This window comes from Prenolepis imparis, unplaced genomic scaffold, assembly GCF_030444845.1.
Source record: "Prenolepis imparis isolate NDT839.2.m4 unplaced genomic scaffold, iyPreImpa1.0 SCAF_7, whole genome shotgun sequence".
In the NCBI taxonomy this organism is placed as follows: domain Eukaryota; kingdom Metazoa; phylum Arthropoda; class Insecta; order Hymenoptera; family Formicidae; genus Prenolepis; species Prenolepis imparis.
In genome coordinates, this window is record NW_028141165.1 from 15,561,116 (window position 1) to 15,581,282 (window position 20,167).

Here is a 20,167-nt window from a genome sequence, read left to right on the forward strand (position 1 = left end):
TTAATATATAGGAAATATTTCTTTCTTTCTGCGCAATTAAATTGTAAAAATGCTACATATATTCATATCGACGCATGAAATTATCAGTTATTAAATGTTATCACAATTATATAAAAGTCTTTAACCGATAGATCGTAGCAACATAGAGTAAACAAACAAAACAAAGCTCGTCGAATAATACGTTTGTGTTTAATATAATAAACTCTCCGCGAAAATAATAACAGAAATTAATTGATCGGAAATTCAATATAAATTTCATATACAAGAAATTTATTTAGAATATTTTGTTTATTCCATAAAGATTAACGAGATTTGAAATATAACTGGAAAAAAGTAATTTCTCTCTCTAAAGTACAAAATTTTTTTAATTTTGCAAAAAATTATTTAATAAAAATATATAGCAAACAAATATTTTCTATAATTATCATGAAATTAGAAAGAGCGAAGTTTAAAGATCTCTTATGTCCCGATTTTGGACGATTCTGATGCTGTCTGGGTTTGATAGCGCGAAAAGAATTCAGACACTGCTAGAGGTCGAAACGAGATCATCTACGAGACAAATTGCGCCTGACAGACCCAGCTTCGCGGTGCGACCAGGTCGAGGTAGTAATTAAAGTAAGGTGGACAGGAGTTGCGTCGAGCGTAGTATGGTCTGTTTCGGCAACGGCATCGTGTTCAGCATTTACACGATGGGGGTACGTGTAGATGCTGAACATGATGCCGTTGCCGAGGCAGAAGGTCAGCCACATGAAGACGTTGCTGGCGGCGATCCTGCTGACTAACAAGGGACATGTCACAACTGTCCGGAACCGATTTGATTCTTCTTCAAATATGTTGTTAAATACACAAATCTAAAAGACACGTATTTTTTTATATGTGTGGATATTGAGTTTTAAAGGGTGAAACACCCCTTTAAAGAAAAACGGTATTTTTCTTTAGGATCGAATATCTGGTAAACTATAAGAGGTAGAAAAAAAAGACGTACAACAAATTTTAATGGCTTGAAGAGTACTTTAAAGTTATATGAACAAAATTTTTTTATTTTTATTTTTTTTTAAATACCCCCATCACTTAATTTTTTTTTTTAAATAAAAAAATTTTGTTTGTATAACTTTAAAGTACTCTTCAAGCCATTAAAATTTGTTGTACGTCTTTTTTTTCTACCTCTTATAGTTTACCAGATATTCGATCCTAAAGAAAAATACCGTTTTTCTTTAAAAGGGTGTTTCACCCCTTAAAACTCAATATCCGCACATATAAAAAAATACATGTCTTTTAGATTTGTGTATTTAACAACATATTTGAAGAAGAATCAAATCGGTTCCGGACAGTTGTGACATGTCCCTTGTAAGATGAAGCAGAACACGAAGCCGGCGAATAGGACGCCCAAAAGTATAATTAAGTTACAAGCTGTGCCTAGATCTTCCCTAAGCATGCTTAGGGAAGATCTAGGCATAGCTTGTAATTTAATTATACTCTTAAAACAAATATGTATAAATGTTTAAGATGATGAAACTCGATCATAATTAAATATAATTTTTTTACAAAAAAATGTATAAAGAAAAGTCCATATATTATAAAGATTGTCAGGAAACTATAATCCCAAAATTTCCGGATGAGAGCTGAAAAAAAAGATGAGAATAATTTTTAATATTTTTATGATTAAATAATTTTTAAATATTTTAATAATAATTTAATATTAATTAATTTAATATTAATTGATTAAAATAATTTGTACAATTCAGTTTTACACACACACACACACACACACACACACACACACACACACACACACACACACACACACACACACACACACACACACACACACACACACACACACACACACACACACACACACACACGCACGCACACACGCACGCACGCACGCACGCACGCACGCACGCACGCACGCACGCACAATTAAATTATACAAATTATTTTAATTTTTTTATTTTAATTAATTAATATTATCTAATTATTTTTTAAATTCACAATTAAATATTATATTGTCTTATTAGATATAACGCTCGCATAAATTAGCTCTATGATTAATTATTACTATATTATAATTTTATTCTTTAAATTTTATTTAGTTAAGTTATTACAAAAAATAAGACACCGAGGCTGAGGCAAATTCACAGTCAAATCGGGCGAATCCGCTCACTTGGATTACTTCACTTTCGATTTCGATCTCGTGTCTCTCTTTCTTCGAGTTCGACCTGTTTCACGCAGCGGCTCGTTATAAACTGGGCTGGCTCTTCGGCTCTTCGTAAATTATTATCTCACTGCTGGCGCTTACCAACACATTCCGTTCGCCGGTACAGCCGCACCGATCTAAGGAGCCTAAGGTCATGTGTACTTAGACTGATACTTGTCCAATGAATCCGTGATGATACGAGTACGCATCAATTACTTTCCACGCGTCAATACGATATGTCAATTGCTTTCCACGCGATTAGCTCTTTCGATTCGGATCATCGTAATTTCGAGCCTATGGAAGAAATTTCTCGAGTATAGAAAAAACTATTTTTTTAATAGAAAATAGATAAAAATAAATTGAAATAAAATGTATTAAAAATTAAAAGACAGAGGGAGGGACAGAAAGAGAGAGAAGAAAAATAAAAAAATATTAAAATTAGAAAAATAAAAATTTTTAATGTTGAAAAATTTGAGATTATATTGTTAATACAATATTTGAAATGCTAAACTCAAAATAAAAAAAAATTAAAATTGAAATTAGAAAAAAAAACTCTTCTGAAATATATATTTAAAACTTTAAAATAGAAAAATTACCATTGATGAATGTTTGACACACATTCTTATTTTAGTTTTGTAAGTCGCGCATTTTTCTGTTAGCCGCAGTGATGCTTGGGTAGTAGCGCCATCTTATGTGTGACTTCCTTCCTTCTTATATATATAATTTTTTGTATACGAGCATGTGCAAGCTTATGATACACGTTACGTTGTACGAGTTTTATACGAATAAAGTTATTATTCGATCCAACAAGGTTATGGGCCCAGCACGGTCTTAAAAGGCGCATTTAGTTTAAATAAGTAATATGCGCACAAATAGTTATAATTGCGCATAAGTCTGGACGTAAAGGTATTCAGAAAAAGTAAGGTTAAAAGAAGAAAATTAGTAACGATGGCCTCAGCAACACAATCAATTGATCGGATCGATAAGCTAAATAGTAATAATTACCGGTCATGGAAGTTCAATATGAAAATGGCACTAGTACAACGAGAATTATGGAAACATGTAACCGGTGAGGCAGTCAGGCCAGTAGAAGACGAGGATGAAACAGAACGATTTAATCGCAAGGAAGAGAAGGCATTGGCAGCGATTGCATTAAGTGTCGAGCCTGAACAACAAGGACACATCATAGTAAAACAGCAATCGACGCGTGGGAAGCGTTGAAAAGAGCCCTCGAACCAACATCAAGACCAAGAATATTGCAGTTAAAGAAGCAGATGGTCTCAATAGTTAGGAAATGAGGAATCTATGACATCATATCTAGGAAGAATAAAGACATGCAGTGATAGTTTAAAAGAAGCCGGATACGAAATCAAGGAAGAGGATTTGGCATATACAATGTTATCTGGGTTGCCAGATAGTTACGAAGGGATCGTCATGACGTTAGCAAATTTAGACGACTCTAAGTTCAAGTCATTAAGGCCATCGCACACGAATTTCCGTAACCGTAAGCATAAGACGTAACGTAAGAATTATTTTATGTCTAAAATATGTGTATATATTTATATATATTACATATTAATATTCTTTAAAATTATTAAATATCAAATCATACATAAATCAGATATGTATACATATGTCATGCAATGAACATAAATCGAGTAGAAGAATAGAGATATGCCATAACCTTTTAGTACCAATACTCATATATATATGTATACAATTCTTCATACGTAAAAATTTCAACCGACTGAAATTCATGTTACGTGTTAAGATTATGGTTATTTCTGATCTTACGGAATAATTTAGATCAAAGCTAGTTTTTGATTGGTTCTCGAGCTTATGATTACGTCTTATGCTTACGGTTACGGAAATCCATGTGCGATGGCCTTTAGAGATAAAAGCAATATTATTAAGCGAGTACGACAGGAGAGCAGCAAAAGGAACGAGTGGAACTGGTGGACAGAAGGAAGCGTATCACCAAACTAAGAAGGCATCGCACCAAAACTTAGAACACAGAAAAGAAGAGAGGAAGGCTTCAAATACGGCAAGCAAGGACATATAGCGAAAAATTGTAGGACATCAAATGTAAAAGTAAACTATAAAAATAATGTACGTAAACATAAGGATACATTTTTACTAGAAGTAAATAATACTCAGCTAGACGACTGCTGGATAATAGATAGTGGCGCAACGCATCATATATGTAAGAATAGAAATTTGTTTAGAAACTATAGGCAAATAACAAGCGAAACAATTTATTCAGCTGATAATTATATAAAAAGTAATCTAAAAGCAATAGGAATTGGTAACATTGAAATAGAGACTCGTGTAAATAATAACATATTTAGTTTAACCTTGCAGGATGTTTATCATGTACCTAATATAAGGAGAAATTTATTATCAGTGTCGCAGATAGAAAGGAAGGATAAAAGATTAATTTTTGAAAACCGAAAGGCAAAGATTTACAGTAAGAGAACTAGAATGATAGTGAAGGAGGCATTTAATAGAGATGGTTTATATGTAGTTAATGCAAAAAATATAATAGGCGAATCAAATCAGACAGAGATACATATAGTAGGTAGTACTGAAATAGATGAAACCTACAAATGGCATCAAAGATTTTGCCATATAAACGTTAATAATATTAAAGAATTATCAAAAAAAGTTTAGTTCGAGGCTTAGAAAACGTAAATATTGATAAAGTTCATTGCCAAGGATGTGGCACTGGTAAATCTACAAAAGCTCCATGCAAACAAATAAAGGGTAAACAAACAAAAGCTATATTAGAATTAGTTCACTTGGATTTATGTGGACCCATGCTTTTAAAATCAATAGGAGAATCAAAATATTTTCTTACATTTACCAACGATTACTCGAGAAAAACTGTTATATTTTGCTTAAAAGGTAAAGATGAAATAACAAATTACATGCGTAGATATATAGCTAGAGTAGAGCGAGAAACTGATAGGAAAGTAAAGAAAATTAGAACAGATAACGGGTTAGAATTTTGTAACAAGATCTTACAAATTTATTTAATAATTTAGGAATTAAACATGAACGAACTAACACATACACGCCACAAATGAATGGCGTAGCGGAGAGAATTAATCGCACATTATTAGATCTAGTTCGCGCAATGTTAAAAACAGCACAGTTACCTGAAAGATTCTGGGCGGAAGCAATATTAGCGGCATGTTACGTTAAGAACAGGGCTATACATTTGGCGATTGACGATAATATTCCGGAAGGTGTGTGGACTGGAAATACACCGAGTGAAACACTTAAAAGTATATGGGTGCCTAGCGTACGTACATATACCAAAACAACATAGGAACAAACTTAATCAAAGAGCAAACGAATGCATATTAGTAGAGTATTCAAATAAAACTAAAGGATATAGATTATGGGACCCTACTATAGATGATATTGTTCAAACTAAACATGTAGAATTCGTAAAGGAGGTATGCGGTTTTGAATATATTTACAAAAGAAAATCGTATAGTATACAGATAGTGAGGAAGAAAGCGTAAGTGAGGTAGAGGACGAAACTGTTATTGAAATAAAAGATGTGCAACTAGATGAAAGTAAAAATGGTGAAATGAATAAATCACAAATGCCTAAAGAAGAAAAGATAGAATCAAAGGTCGAAAACGATAATGGTACATATAATTTAAGGGAAACGCCAGCGAGAAGTACGACTACAGCTAATATATCAAAAGGTGAAAAAGTAATTAGGAATCCATGGGGTCGCGCAGGTAAACCAAAAGATATAGAAATTAATTTAACTGAAATAATAGAACCGATAACATTTGAGCAAGCAATAGAATCACCTCAATGTAACGAATGGAAAATGGCTATGGAGGATGAACTTCACAGTTTAGAGTTTAGAAAGTAGAAACACATGGGAAATAATTGACAGAATAGAAAATATTAAATGTATAGGTAGTAAATCGGTTTATAAAGTCAAAACGGATCCAACCGGAAAAATAGTTTAATATAAAGCTAGGCTAGTTGCACAGGGTTATAATCAAAAGAAAGATGTAGATTATTTCGAGTCATATGCACCAGTAGCAAGCATTTCAACTATTAGATTATTATTAGCTATGTCGATATCACAAGGCTGGGAAGTACATCATTTAGACGTAAAGTGTGCATATTTATACGGAGAACTTACCGAGAACATATATATGAAATTACCACCAGGATATGACGACTCAATTAAAAGGATAGCGAAACTAAAGAAACCGATTTATGGGTTAAAGCAGTCCGGTCGAAATTGAAACAATACCATTGACATATTAACTAAGAACGGATTTCAAAGATTAAAGAGTAGTAACTGTATATATGTATATGAAAATGAACTTATATTAATTATATACGTAGACGATATTGTATTATTTACCAAGAACATAAATAAATTAGAGCGAGTTAAGTCATTATTAATGTCAGAATATGAAATAAGGGATTTAGGAGTAGTATCATATTTACTAGGTATAAGAATAGATTACAGCGAACAAACTATGAAATTGTCTCAAAAATTATATATAGAAAAGCGAGTAAAAGAATATAATGTAATTGAATGTAAGGCGACAAAAACATCTATCGAGTTAGGTATAAAATTATCAAGATATGATTGCCCTTCAAACGAATCTGAAAGTGAAGAAATGAAAAATATACCATATAGGCAACTAATTGGCTCGTTGATATATATAGCACTGGCAACGCGACCAGATATATTATTTATATTTGGTCGCGTTGCCAGTGCTATATACATATATCAATGAGCCAATGTCACAGTTTGTTTCAAAATCACAGTTTTTAAACAAACTGTGACAATTTAGTTGTAATTGACAATTACAACTAAATTGTCACAGTTTGTTTCAAATCCCGGAAAAATACATTGGATTCAAGCTAAGAGAGTTTTAGCTAATAAGTTTTAGTAAAGTATTTAGCTAATACAAAGGACAAAGTATTAACGTATAACGTAGGAAATAACGAGATAGAAGTGTACAGTGTTGCAGACTGGGCATCAAATTTGGATGACAGGCATTCATATAGCGGAATGGTAGTATTTTTAGGTGGTAACGCCATTTCATGGAAATCAAATAAGCAAAAGTCTATATCCACTTCCACTATGGAAGCAGAATATGTAGCATTGGCGAATGCTGTAAAGGAGATTATTAGTATGGATATGATGTTCCGTGAATTACGAAATTCACCTAGTATTAATGTACATGTAAACCATATATTATCAGATGTGATAATAGATCAGCAATTGATTTTACATTGAATAGAGTGGAAAGATCAAGATCTAAACATATAGATATTGCATATCACATAACTAGAGAAAAATATGAAGAAGGACTAATACAGTTGAGATATGTTTCATCTGGTAATAATGTGGCAGACATATTTACTAAAGGATTACCATATAATTTAATGAAACCTCATATTGAAAGATTAAAGATTATATATTAAATGATACCATATGTCAAAAGTAGGGGATTGATGAATGTTTGACACACATTCTTATTTTAGTTTTGTAAGTCGCGCATTTTTCTGTTAGCAGTGATGCTTGGGTAGTAGCCATCTTATGTGTGACTTCCTTCCTTCTTATATATATAATTTTTTGTATACGAGCACATGTGCAAGCTTATGATATACGTTACGTTGTACGAGTTTTATACGAATAAAGTTATTATTCGATCCAACAAATATGTTAAAACAAAAATTGGAAAAGCAAGATTTAATATTTAAGTAATATAAAATCTATGAAAAAAAAACAATTTAAAAAAAAAGAAAATAGATAAAAATAAATTGAAATAAAATGTATTAAAAATTAAAGGACAGAAAGAAGAAGAGAGAAAGAGAGAAGAAAAATAAAAAATAAAATTAGAAAAATAAAAATTGATAATGTTGAAAAATTAAGATTGTGGTAATAAAATATTTAAAATGCTAGATTCAAAATAAAAAAATTAGAATTGAAATGAGAAAAAAATACTCTCTCTTCTGAAATATATATTTACCATTCAAGATAATAAAACAAAAATTAAAAAAACAAGATTTAGTATTTAAGTAACATAAAATCGGAAAATTAAAATTTTATGTTAAAAATCAAAATAAATTAAAATTAAAAATGTAAAAAATTTTAGAATAAAAATAACGAATGAAGAAAGACTATTGAAAATGACGCTCTTGAGCTAAATTTTTATAGATATAGATATAACGTTGTAAAATCATATTTTTTCAATTACTTTTAAGTGGATTTTTGCAACAGAGTTAATTTGTGATTTTAATTACAAAGATAAATAATATTAAAGTGTGAATGTTGCGATAAATATATGCTGGCCAGTTTTTTATTTTTGATAAGGAAAATTTCAACATCGAAGAATTAATTTTTATTATAAACTTATGACACCGACGAGATACTATTAAAGACCGATGGTCTTAAGCTACGTATACACGACGACATCTAGAGCGGACATTTGTGTCTAGAACAGTGTCTTTACTGTTCACACGTATTGCAATTTTTGAGACAAGAGTAGTGTCATATATTTGTGTCGAATCTATGTGTTGGCAAAAAATGTCATATCTGTCTACATCTCTCTATGCCTCTCTACGCTTCGGCTAGATTGTCAGACCATTTAGTTGGTCTTCAGTTTATATTTATATGAATCAGTCAATATGGACGAACGTATGCTCGCTGCTGCGCTTATTGCTTGCATTACGTTAAAAAGAAAACGTAGAAGACGAAAAAGAAAATTATGGGTAAAAGAATGGATAAAAAGAAGAGATAGCCCAGTGAGCATTATTGAGAGGATGAGCTCTTTAAGAGGACTTTTTAGAGACTTAATTAATTTTTCTTAGAAATGATATCAGTAAGTTATCTTTTTGTAAGATCTCTTTCAGAAGAGTTCTCTAAGAGGACTTTTTAGAGACTTAATTAATTTTTCTTAGAAATGATATCAGTAAGTTATCTTTTTGTAAGATCTCTTTCAGAAGAGTTCTTTATGATGTCTCTTCATAGATATCTCTAGAGTCTCTAGCAAGCGTGCTATTTACGAACGCCGTACATATAATGCGTAAGCCACATACGTGTGTACTGCGTGCTCTGGAGCTCTGAGTTGGATTTCAATGAGATATATAGAGCATTTACGTTCTTCGATATTAATGTTTTTAAGGTAAAATCTTTCTTTCTTAAATTATAAATATTATTAAATATATATTTGAGCACATAAAATATATATTTTATTGTTATTTGTTCTGTTGCCTCTATATCCAACCAAAGAAGTTGGGTTATGTCTGTAAAAAACACGTTGCAATTATAAAGTTTTTTTTAATTCAAAGTCTATGCTGTTTTAACATCCTCAAGATCGGATAATATTTAGGATGTTTATACAGACTTTACAATAAAAACGAATTTTTATGATTGCAATGTGCTTCTTGCAGACATAACCCAACTTCTCTGGTAACATATACAGCTGCTATATAGAAAAATACCTTAAAGAAAAAGTCATAAGAATTTGATAACTCATAGCACAATTATAAATGCTATGAACTATTCTCTTTATATTATTTATTATTTATTAGCTTTCATTCATTTTCTTATTTTAAATTAATAATTATATATGTACTTATGAAGAAATAATAGTGTGATAGTTATAAAAGAAATATAAATTGCTTTCTTGTCATATTACCGTCCTACTATTTCTTCATAAGTATATATAATTGTTGATATAAAATAAGGAATTGAATAAAAGCTAATAATATAATAAATAACATAAAGAGGGAAGCTAAATAATATGCATTTTTCATAGATCAGAGCACTCATAATAGTGCCCTGAGTTATCAAATTTGTATTACTTTTTTCTTTACGTTATTAAAAATTATCAGTATTAGCTTTTAATCACATATTTAAATATCAACAATAATATACTCATGAAGAATTAGTAAGATGGTAGCGTAATAAGAAAGCAATTATTATAGTATGATGGTACGTAACAGAAAAGTTATTATTTTAAAAGAAATATAATTTATATTGGTGGAAAAAATACTTCTTCTCATTCCATCCAAAATGCAATTAAAAACTGGCTACAGCATGCTGGAGATCGCATAAATCAAAATATAAAACGACATAAAAAGAAGAAATGAATAAGTATTTGGAAGTAGTATTAATATTTTTGTTTCATTTCGATTTGGTTTTTTTACTTACTAGTTCTGTTTTAAATTAAAAAATTGAAATTTTCTGTTTTATTGTCATTTATAATTTTATTTTTTGTATGCAGCATATAGTATAGCAATTTTGTTTTTCGTTTTATATTTTACGTGTGCAATATGGCAATTTATTACATCTGATATGTATAAGAAAAGTATTAAATATATATATATTAAAATATATATATTATAATAAAAAAATTATATTAAAATAATTATAAAATATTATATATATTATAAAAATAAACTTTAATATTACTTTAATTTTATATGTAAACAAAAAATTATTTTTGGATTACTCAAATGTTCTTAAGTTTGTATAGATTTGTTTGTAAACATTTTATACATTTAATAAACATATAATGTCAAGGCTCTGACTATTCAAAATTAATAAATAAACGGGCTAATAAGAGCCGAGCGCGGATAGAAGCGCGACAAAAAAACTAAATTACAAAAAAATAGCATCAATTTACAAAATGACACGGAGTGTTTAGACCATATATATTTCCCGATGATAGAACATATGTATAATATCTAAAGCCAAGCGTGCGCTCATTTATCATCTGTTCTGTGTTTATATTATTGTCTCGATCTCATCTTTCCATTTAAAGACCAGTCGCGATGTATCGTTTAACAAGTGCGATTATATGTCACGTTCCCGTATGCCTCTGTGTTTTCTAGCATCGGTAAGTTGCCTCTTTCTTTCGTGTTTCTTTGTTAGCTCGATCAATTTTTCTTTAATCAACACAGGTTTGCAATAATATGCATTCACAAACGTTCTCTTTCCGTTTGGTAACGATGAGAGGTGACGCTGTTGCGATTATACATTGGCTGCGGGGCTCTTCGCCGTTTTTTGCCGCACGATTCTTATGAATCATTCTTTCTTTCTTTTATGTACGTATTGTTTCTATCTTTAATTTTAATTATTCTTTATCTCATGTTGATCCTCCTTTTTATTATAATTATACTAAATTTCTGTTTACCATCGCCTCACCGTTTTTTGTTAAATAATTTTTGCCATTTTTTCAATTTTGTATTTTTTACCTTTTATTTTTATTTTATGTTTGTACAGCTTACTGAGGATGGCCCGAATCAGGGACCGAAACGTTTGAATAAATTAACTTTGTAACTATAAGTTCGTTTCTTTTTTTGTCGCGCTTCTATCCGCGCTCGGCTCTTATTAGCCCGTTTATTTATTAATTTTTTATACATTTGTAATAAAAAAAAATTTATATATATATATTATTGAGTATTTTTTATATAATAAAATACGTCTAAAATAATTCTATAAAGAAATTCTTAATGGTAACATTTTCATAACATTTATAAGAAGTCAGATTGTAGTATTCTTTTAGATGTCCTTTATGTGCTGTCTTTTTTTCCTCTAAAATCGACGCATTAGAGGACTTATTGATATCATTATGTTATCATCTAGATAGTATTGTTGGATGTCCAACTCTTAAACCTGAATACTTTAAGAACTCTTTTTGATAACTTATTGCTCACTGGGAGATTCGGTTGTTATAATACATTACTTCGCGAATTAAAACTTACCGACGAAAAATCGTACAAAAATTTTCTGCGTATGTCGGTTTTAGATTTCAATTATTTGCTAAAAAAAGTTACGGCAATAATAAAGAAAAAAGATACAGTAATGAGAAATTCTATACCACCAGGAGAAAGATTGGCATTAACTTTAAGATATTTGGCTACAGGTAAGACACTTAAAAAATATTTATTTAGAGAAAAGTTGATGTAGAATTGAAATTCTGGTACGCCGCATACTCGAATTTCGACATGGTCACGACACTTTCCAAAAAATTTCCGGAAGATTGGAAATATATTAGAGCGCTGTCTGACATTTGTTTGAACATGTCTACACGTGAATTACAAAAACAATCGAAACACTGCAACTCGATCTAGCGATACTGCTTTCAGCGCTGTACACATGTCGACACTTAGTGTATACATTTGATCTAGACATAAAAATGTCGCCGTGTATACGTAGCTTTACGGGAGTTTGTGTCGCTCGAAAAAGATTGCTGCGCGCTAGCGCCATCTCAGTAATATTGCGGTCGCAGTGAGAAACAGTAATTGAAAATAAGAGATTATATGATAAAGGTGCCTTTTCATGCTGACGCTCGACGCTCATTTTTAGCGTCAAAAGACGTCACGTGACCAAAATTGACGAATTGGTATCTTTATTTTTGGTCACGTGACGTCTTCAAAATTACCGATTTTTGGCGTGTTTGGTGTCATTTTAATCGCAAAAATCTCAATAATCCATTAAAATTATTTTCAACTCGATAAAATGCGAAATACAAAAATTTTATTTTCCATAGTAACATGACATATGATATGAAAGATTATATTTAAAGGGAACCTCGCGAGAGAGATTTCGGAACTCTTTGATGATACGTTATATCGCTTGTTCTTTATTCGTTCTCGCTCTCGTTTCGACATCGGGAATCTTTCCTTATCTACAATAATCACGATTGAAAACATCTTATACATAAAAACTAAAACTTTTAATTTGCATTTTATCGGTTTGAAAATAATTTTAATGGATTAATAAAATTTTAGCGATTAAAATGACACCAAACACGACATAAATCGGATAATTTTTCATTAGTTAGTAATTAAAATTTTAATTACATTTTTAATAAAATTCATCCAATTTATGTCATGTTTGGTGTTATTCTAATTAGAAAAATCTCATCAATTCATTAAAATTATTTTCGAACCAATAAAATGTAAAATAAAAGTTATAGTTTTTATTTCATAAGATGTTTATCTTCTCGACGTGCTAGAACAGCTCAGAAAGATAAACTGATTCGAAAATCGCGTCTTCCTGCGAAAGCAAGAGCGAGACCGTCAACGAAGAGCGAGCGCGAGAAGACCTATCATATATCAAAGAGTTCCGAAGTCGCTTACAATCGGCTTTCCCCGTCTATAGCAATTCATGAATATAAACAGCTTATAAATAAAAACTTAAAACTTTTATTTTACATTATAACAGTTTAAAAGTAATTTTAATAAATTAATGAAATTTTAATTAAAATGATATCAAACACGACATAAATCGGGTAATTTTTAATTAAATATGTAATTTTAATTACTTGTTCAGTAAAGAATTATCCAATTTATGTTGTAATTGATGACATTTTAATCGCAAAAATCTCATTAATTTAATAAAATTATAGTATATTTAAAAATATGTAATATAAAATATAGAAAGTTTAGTGCAAGAAAACCATTTATTGTCACATAAATAAAACAAATAGAAAAATAAATAAAATAAAAAATAATGATAATAATGAGAGAGAGAGAGAGAGAGAGAGAGAGAGAGAGAGAGAGAGAGAGAGAGAGAGAGAGAGAAATATATACTAAATAATATATATATATTATATAAATTAAAAAAAAAATATATTAATAATAATAATCTCTAAACAATGTTTTAAAGAGATTACAATATTCAAAATATTCAAATACGATAATTATATATATATATATATATGTGTATTTTTTAAATTTGTATATTATTTTAATTTTAATTTTTTTAATTTAATTTATTTATTAATAATTATTAATATTATTATTGTTTTATTATAATTATATTATTTTTATATATTATTTTTTATTTACATTAGTGTCATTATATAGTTTATATTCAACATAATTATAATAATTATATATTCATATATAATGAGATAGGAATTTGGTAAGGTAAAGTCGGTAAAATGTTCTTGTTAGTTATCCTCCGTACAGCTTGGAGAGAATAACTAATATAATCATTACCGACCGTATGACGGGCCCACAGAGCCCATTTGGTAGAGACAGAAATTTACCCAGGGCTGACCGTCTTTACTAGTACCTAGTCGGTGCTTATGATAAATAAAAAGTGAGACTTTCTTTGTCGCGAATTCAATCGCGAGAATTAGTCGGCGTGATAAATGAGCGAGTCGCGCGGCCCGCCCCGCGCGCCAGTCTCCCGCGATCTCGCGCGTTCGTCGTTCTCTCTCTCTCGCTCTCGCTTCAGCGCGCCTCGATCAGCTGTGCGCGTTCACGACACCGCGCTCGTTCGAACACTCGCTCGCCCGGGCAAATAGGCGCGGAAAACAATAAACAGCTTTGTCCCCCGACTTTCGAGACGATCCGTTAATATATTGTTACAAGACCAAAAATCATTAGTTTCCTAACTAGAGAACCTTCTCGAAGGTCGAAGGGATATAGCCGCCTGCGTTGGCTCCGCATTCTTTTTTGCCCACTCGTCTCGAGACCGTTCGCGCTCGCAGATCGCTGTCGATTAGCTTCTTTTCGCGCCGTCGCCGAATTATTAGCTGCTCTCGCGCACGTTGCACTTGCAATTACCGAACACGCCGAGTTGTATTTCGAGCTTAAATTGTTTAGAGCACTTGATTTGTTACTCTGGACACGATAAATACACTGTAATACTGACACTTTGATTCTTAAAGTTTTCTCTCCTCTCTGCCCCCTACATTTTCCTGTCGCGCTCGTGTACCGCTCTATATACGAGAATCTCGCGCGCCAATATAACACATTCTTTGAGAGAATATTTTATAGAGAAAAAAGCAAGACTATATTTTATATATTCAACAAAGTATTTATATTATTATAATTTTATATATGTTTATGTATGTGTGTGTGTAAATTTATATAGATATTATATACAGAATAGTACGCGTTATTATAAATAATATACAATTACAATATATTTATCTGTTATATAAAAATAATAATATTTATTACATATAAATTATTATAACTATTATAATATTTATTATATATAAATTATTTTAATGTATGTGTGAATGTGTACTTCATACCTAAATTTATATTCTTTATACACTTAGATATTTTAACTTTATTATATGCTCATTCTCTCTCTCTCTCTCTCTCTCTCTCTCTCTCTCTCTCTCTCTCACTTTTTCTGTCAATTAAATCTAATTGTTAGTGTTATCCAGGATCAACTGCGTGGAAGTGGCATGAATTTGATCCCTTGTGTGTGTGTGTGTGTGTGTGTGTGTGTGTGTGTGCGCGTGTGGCTAAACAAGTGTGAATGTGTACATAGTGGTGATAGGTTGCAGAACAGACGATTGAAAACTGTTATATCTCTTTAATGATTCAAAACCTTTTACTCCGTGTTTTAAAATAAATTTTACTCAGTGTGTTAAAGTAAATGCTGAAAGTGGCTGCCATTTACTTCCTGACAATATGCCAATTTTTGATAGAATGCAGAAATGGCTTTACGATTCGTCTCAAAAGGTATCAAATCTATTTCATCCCTTATTCGCTGTATCAATTCTTGGATGCTTTCAGGTTTTGTTTTGTAAACCTTACTCTTCAAGTATCCCCATAGATAATAATCAAGAGGAGTTAGATCTGGTGACCGAGGTGGCCCATCGTATTAAATAACGTATATGATATACGTAAAATAAATCCGCGCCGTATGGGGTCCGCGGCTTAATAATTGTAATTTTTAATATTTTATAACGAGCCAAAAATTATTCGTTTATATATTTTAACAGTACATTGCCTGCACATTATGATGGTACCTTCAGCATACCAGCCTACAAACTTTTTGATCTAATATACGTAAAATAAATCCGCGCCTTATGGGGTCCGCGGCTTAATAATTTTAGATTTCATTATTTTAATACGCGCCAAAAATTATTCGTTTATATATTTCAACAGTACATTGCCTGCACATTATGATGGTACAATCAGCATACCAGCGTACAAATTTTTTGATCTGATATACGTAAAATGAATCCGCGTTGTATGGACTCCGCGGCTTAAGAATTGTAATTTTTAATATTTTATAACGAGCCAAAAATTATTCGTTTATATATTTTAACAGTACATTGCCTGCACATTATGATGGTACCTTCAGCATACCAGCCTACAAACTTTTTGATTTAATATACGTAATATAATTGTGCGAAGTATGAAATCAGCGGCTTAAAAATTTTAATTTTCAATATTTTAAAACATTATGATGGTACCTTCAGCATACCAGCCTACAAACTTTTTGATCTAATATACGTAAAATAAATCCGCGCCGTATGAAATCCGCGGCTTAAAAATTTTAATTTTTAATATTTCAAAACGCGCCAAAAATTAATCTTTCATATATTTCAAGAGTACATTGCCAGCACATTATGATGGTACTATCGGCATACCAGCGTACAAACTTTTTGATCTGATATACTTAAAATGAATCCGCGCCGTATGGGGTCCGCGGCATAATAATTTTAGATTTCATTATTTTAAAACGCGCCAAAAATTATTCGTTTATATATTTTAACAGTACATTGTCTGCACATTATGTCGGTACCATCAGCATACCAGCCTACAAACTTTTTGATGTAATATACGTAATATAATTGTGCGAAGTATGAAATCCGCGGCTTAAAAATTCTAATTTTCCATATTTTAAAACGAGCCAAAAATTAATTGTATATATATTTCAATAGTGTATTGTTTGTAGATTATTTTGGTACCATAAGCATACCAGCCTACAAACTTTTTGATCTAATATACGTAAAATAAATCCGCGCCGTATGGGGTCCGAGGCTTAATAATTTAAAATTTCATTATTTTAAAGCTAGCCAAAAATTAATCTTTTATATATTTCAACAGTACATTGCCTGCACATTATGATGGTACCATCAGCATACCAGCGTACAAATTTTTTGATCTGTTATACGTAAAATGATTCCGCGCCATATGGGGTCCGCGGCTTAATAATTGTAATTTTTAATATTTTATAACGAGCCAAAAATTAATCATTTATATATTTGAACAGTACATTGCCTGCACATTATGATGGTACCATCAGCATACCAGCGTACACATTTTTTGATCTGATACACGTAAAATGAATCCGCGTTGTATGGAGTCCGCGGCTTAAAAATTGTAATTTTTAATATTTTATAACAAGCCAAAAATTAATCATTTATATATTTTAAGAGTACATTGCCTGCACATTATAACGGTACCATCAGCATACCAGCCTACAAACTTTTTGATTTAATATACGTAATATAATTGTGCGAAGTATGAAATCCGCGGCTTAAAAATTTTAATTTTCAATATTTTAAAACGAGCCAAAAATTAATTGTATATATATTTCAATAGTGTATTGTTTGTAGATTATTTTGGTACCATAAGCATACCAGCGTACAAACTTTTTAATCTGATATAGGTAAAATAAATCCGCGCCGTATGGGGTCCGCGGCTTAATAATTTTAGATTTCATTATTTTAAAACGCGCCAAAAATTATTCGTTTATATATTTTAACAGTACATTGCCTGCAGATTATGATGATACCTTCGCCATACCAGCCTACAAACTTTTTGATCTAATATACGTAAAATGAATCCGCGCCGTATGGGGTCCGCGGCTTAATAATTTTAGATTTCATTATTTTAATACGCGCCAAAAATTAATCTTTTATATATTTCAACAGTACATTGCCTGCACATTATGATGGTACCATCAACATACCAGCCTACAAACTTTTTAATATGATACGTAAAATAAATCCGCACTGTATGGGGTCCACGGCATAATAATTTTAGATTTCATTATTTTAAAACGCGCCAAAAATTATTCGTTTATATATTTTAACAGTACATTGCCTGCACATTATGATGGTACCATCAGCATACCAGCCTACAAATTTTTTTATCTGATATACGTAAAATGAATCCGCGCCGTATGGGGTCCGCGGCTTAATAATTTTAGATTTCATTATTTTAAAACGCGCCAAAAATTAATTGTATATATATTTCAACAGTACATTGCCTGCACATTATGATGGTACCATCAGCATACCAGCGTACAAACTTTTTGATCTGATATACGTAAAATAAATGCGCGCCGTATGGGGTCCGCGGCTTAGAAATTTTAGATTTCATTATTTTAAAACGCGCCGAAAATTATTTGTTTATATATTTTAACAGTAAATTGCCTGCACATTATGATGGTACTATCAGCATACTAGCCTACAAACTATTTGTTATTATATAGATTTTCAGTACTGGCAGTGTATATCGGAACATGCCCTACATTGTAAAATCCTTAATATATGCAATGACGCTTTCTTATTTATATACCTGTATTGTTTAGAAATAGTATATTACAATTTTCTTCGTTCTTCAACTGGAATATAATAAATTTATGTAGGTGTATTTAACAATTATCTGAAATTACTCTCATTGTTTTAAACTCTCTTTTAATTGACACAATTTCTCAAAATCTTTATTTGTATGTATCATTTGGTAAAATTAATAATTTATTGCTATAATAGTATATGTACTTGATAAATCTTGTTTTTTGTTTATAAAAAAATAAAATAAAATATACTATCACTTATAACATTTTTGCCTACAGCTAATAATCAGTTGACATTATGAAATAGAGTTAAAAATAATTTTCGAAACTTTCGAGAAAAATTTTATTCGTTCGATTGATTGTTCAACTGGATAATACATAAGTGTGTATGGGTATGTGTATACTTATTTAAAAAATAATTTTAATTTTTTTGGATATTTAATTTTAACGTTTTATTTGTTTCTGATCTGTGTCTTTTGTCAGAGAATAAACCTCTATACATATTATATATATATTTCTAATGTTCGTCATTTTAGAAAAATTCTGTCTTTTCTGCAAGATATTCTCGATAGTTTGTCATTGTCTTCCGAAGAATGGCGATTGAATACATCAACATACATGCTTTTGAATTTCAACCCAGATTTTAACCCGGGTTAAAAAGAACAAATGCACAACTTTAGCGCCAATGTCTTATAATTTATTCTTAATCAATATTTCGCGAACTGCGGCATCGTTTGGATAATGTTTTTCTAGCATTTTGTTTGGCATATAATGAGTATTTTCATATTTATAGAAATATCTACCAATCTCTGAATTATTTATCCATTTCGAGGTGCATATCGATATAGCGTCTAAAATAAAAAATAATAAAATATGAAATAAAGATATAATATAAAAGTACTATATAATACAAATAATATAAATAAAAATATCACAGAATATATCAATATTAAGTATGATCAAGCATTTAATAATACTCGTACATTGTGGGACATAACACAGTTTTTCATTATGAGTTAACAAAACGTAGTATGGTTGCACTTTCCAATCATCGATGTTATATTTCTTCATATATTCGTCTTTAACATCATTTAAAATACAATATGTTTTTTGATATCGAAAGCGTTCAATTTGGCATGTGTTGTGTCATCCAATTATGACACCGACAAGATTTTTATATATATTTTCTTGGTTAAATTTATGCTATATATTTTGATTTGTTATTATACAGTGTTTTATTACGACACACTACCCAGTGAGCATTATTGAGAGGAAGAGCTCTTTAAGAGAACTTTTTGAAGACTTCATTAATTTTTCTCAAAAATGATATTAGTAAGTTATCTTTTTGTAAGATATCTTTCAGAAGAGCTCTTTAAGAGAAATTTTGAAGACCTTATTAATTTCTCTTAAAAATGATATCAGCAAGTTATCTTTTTGTAAGATATCTTTCAGAAGAGCTCTTTATGTTGTCTATTCATAGATGTCTGTAGAGTCTCTAGCAAGCGTGCTATTTTACGAACGCCGCACATGGGCAAGCCACATATATACGTGTGTGAACTGCGTGCTCCGAGTTGAATTTCAAGGAGATAGCATTTACGTTCTTCGATATTAAC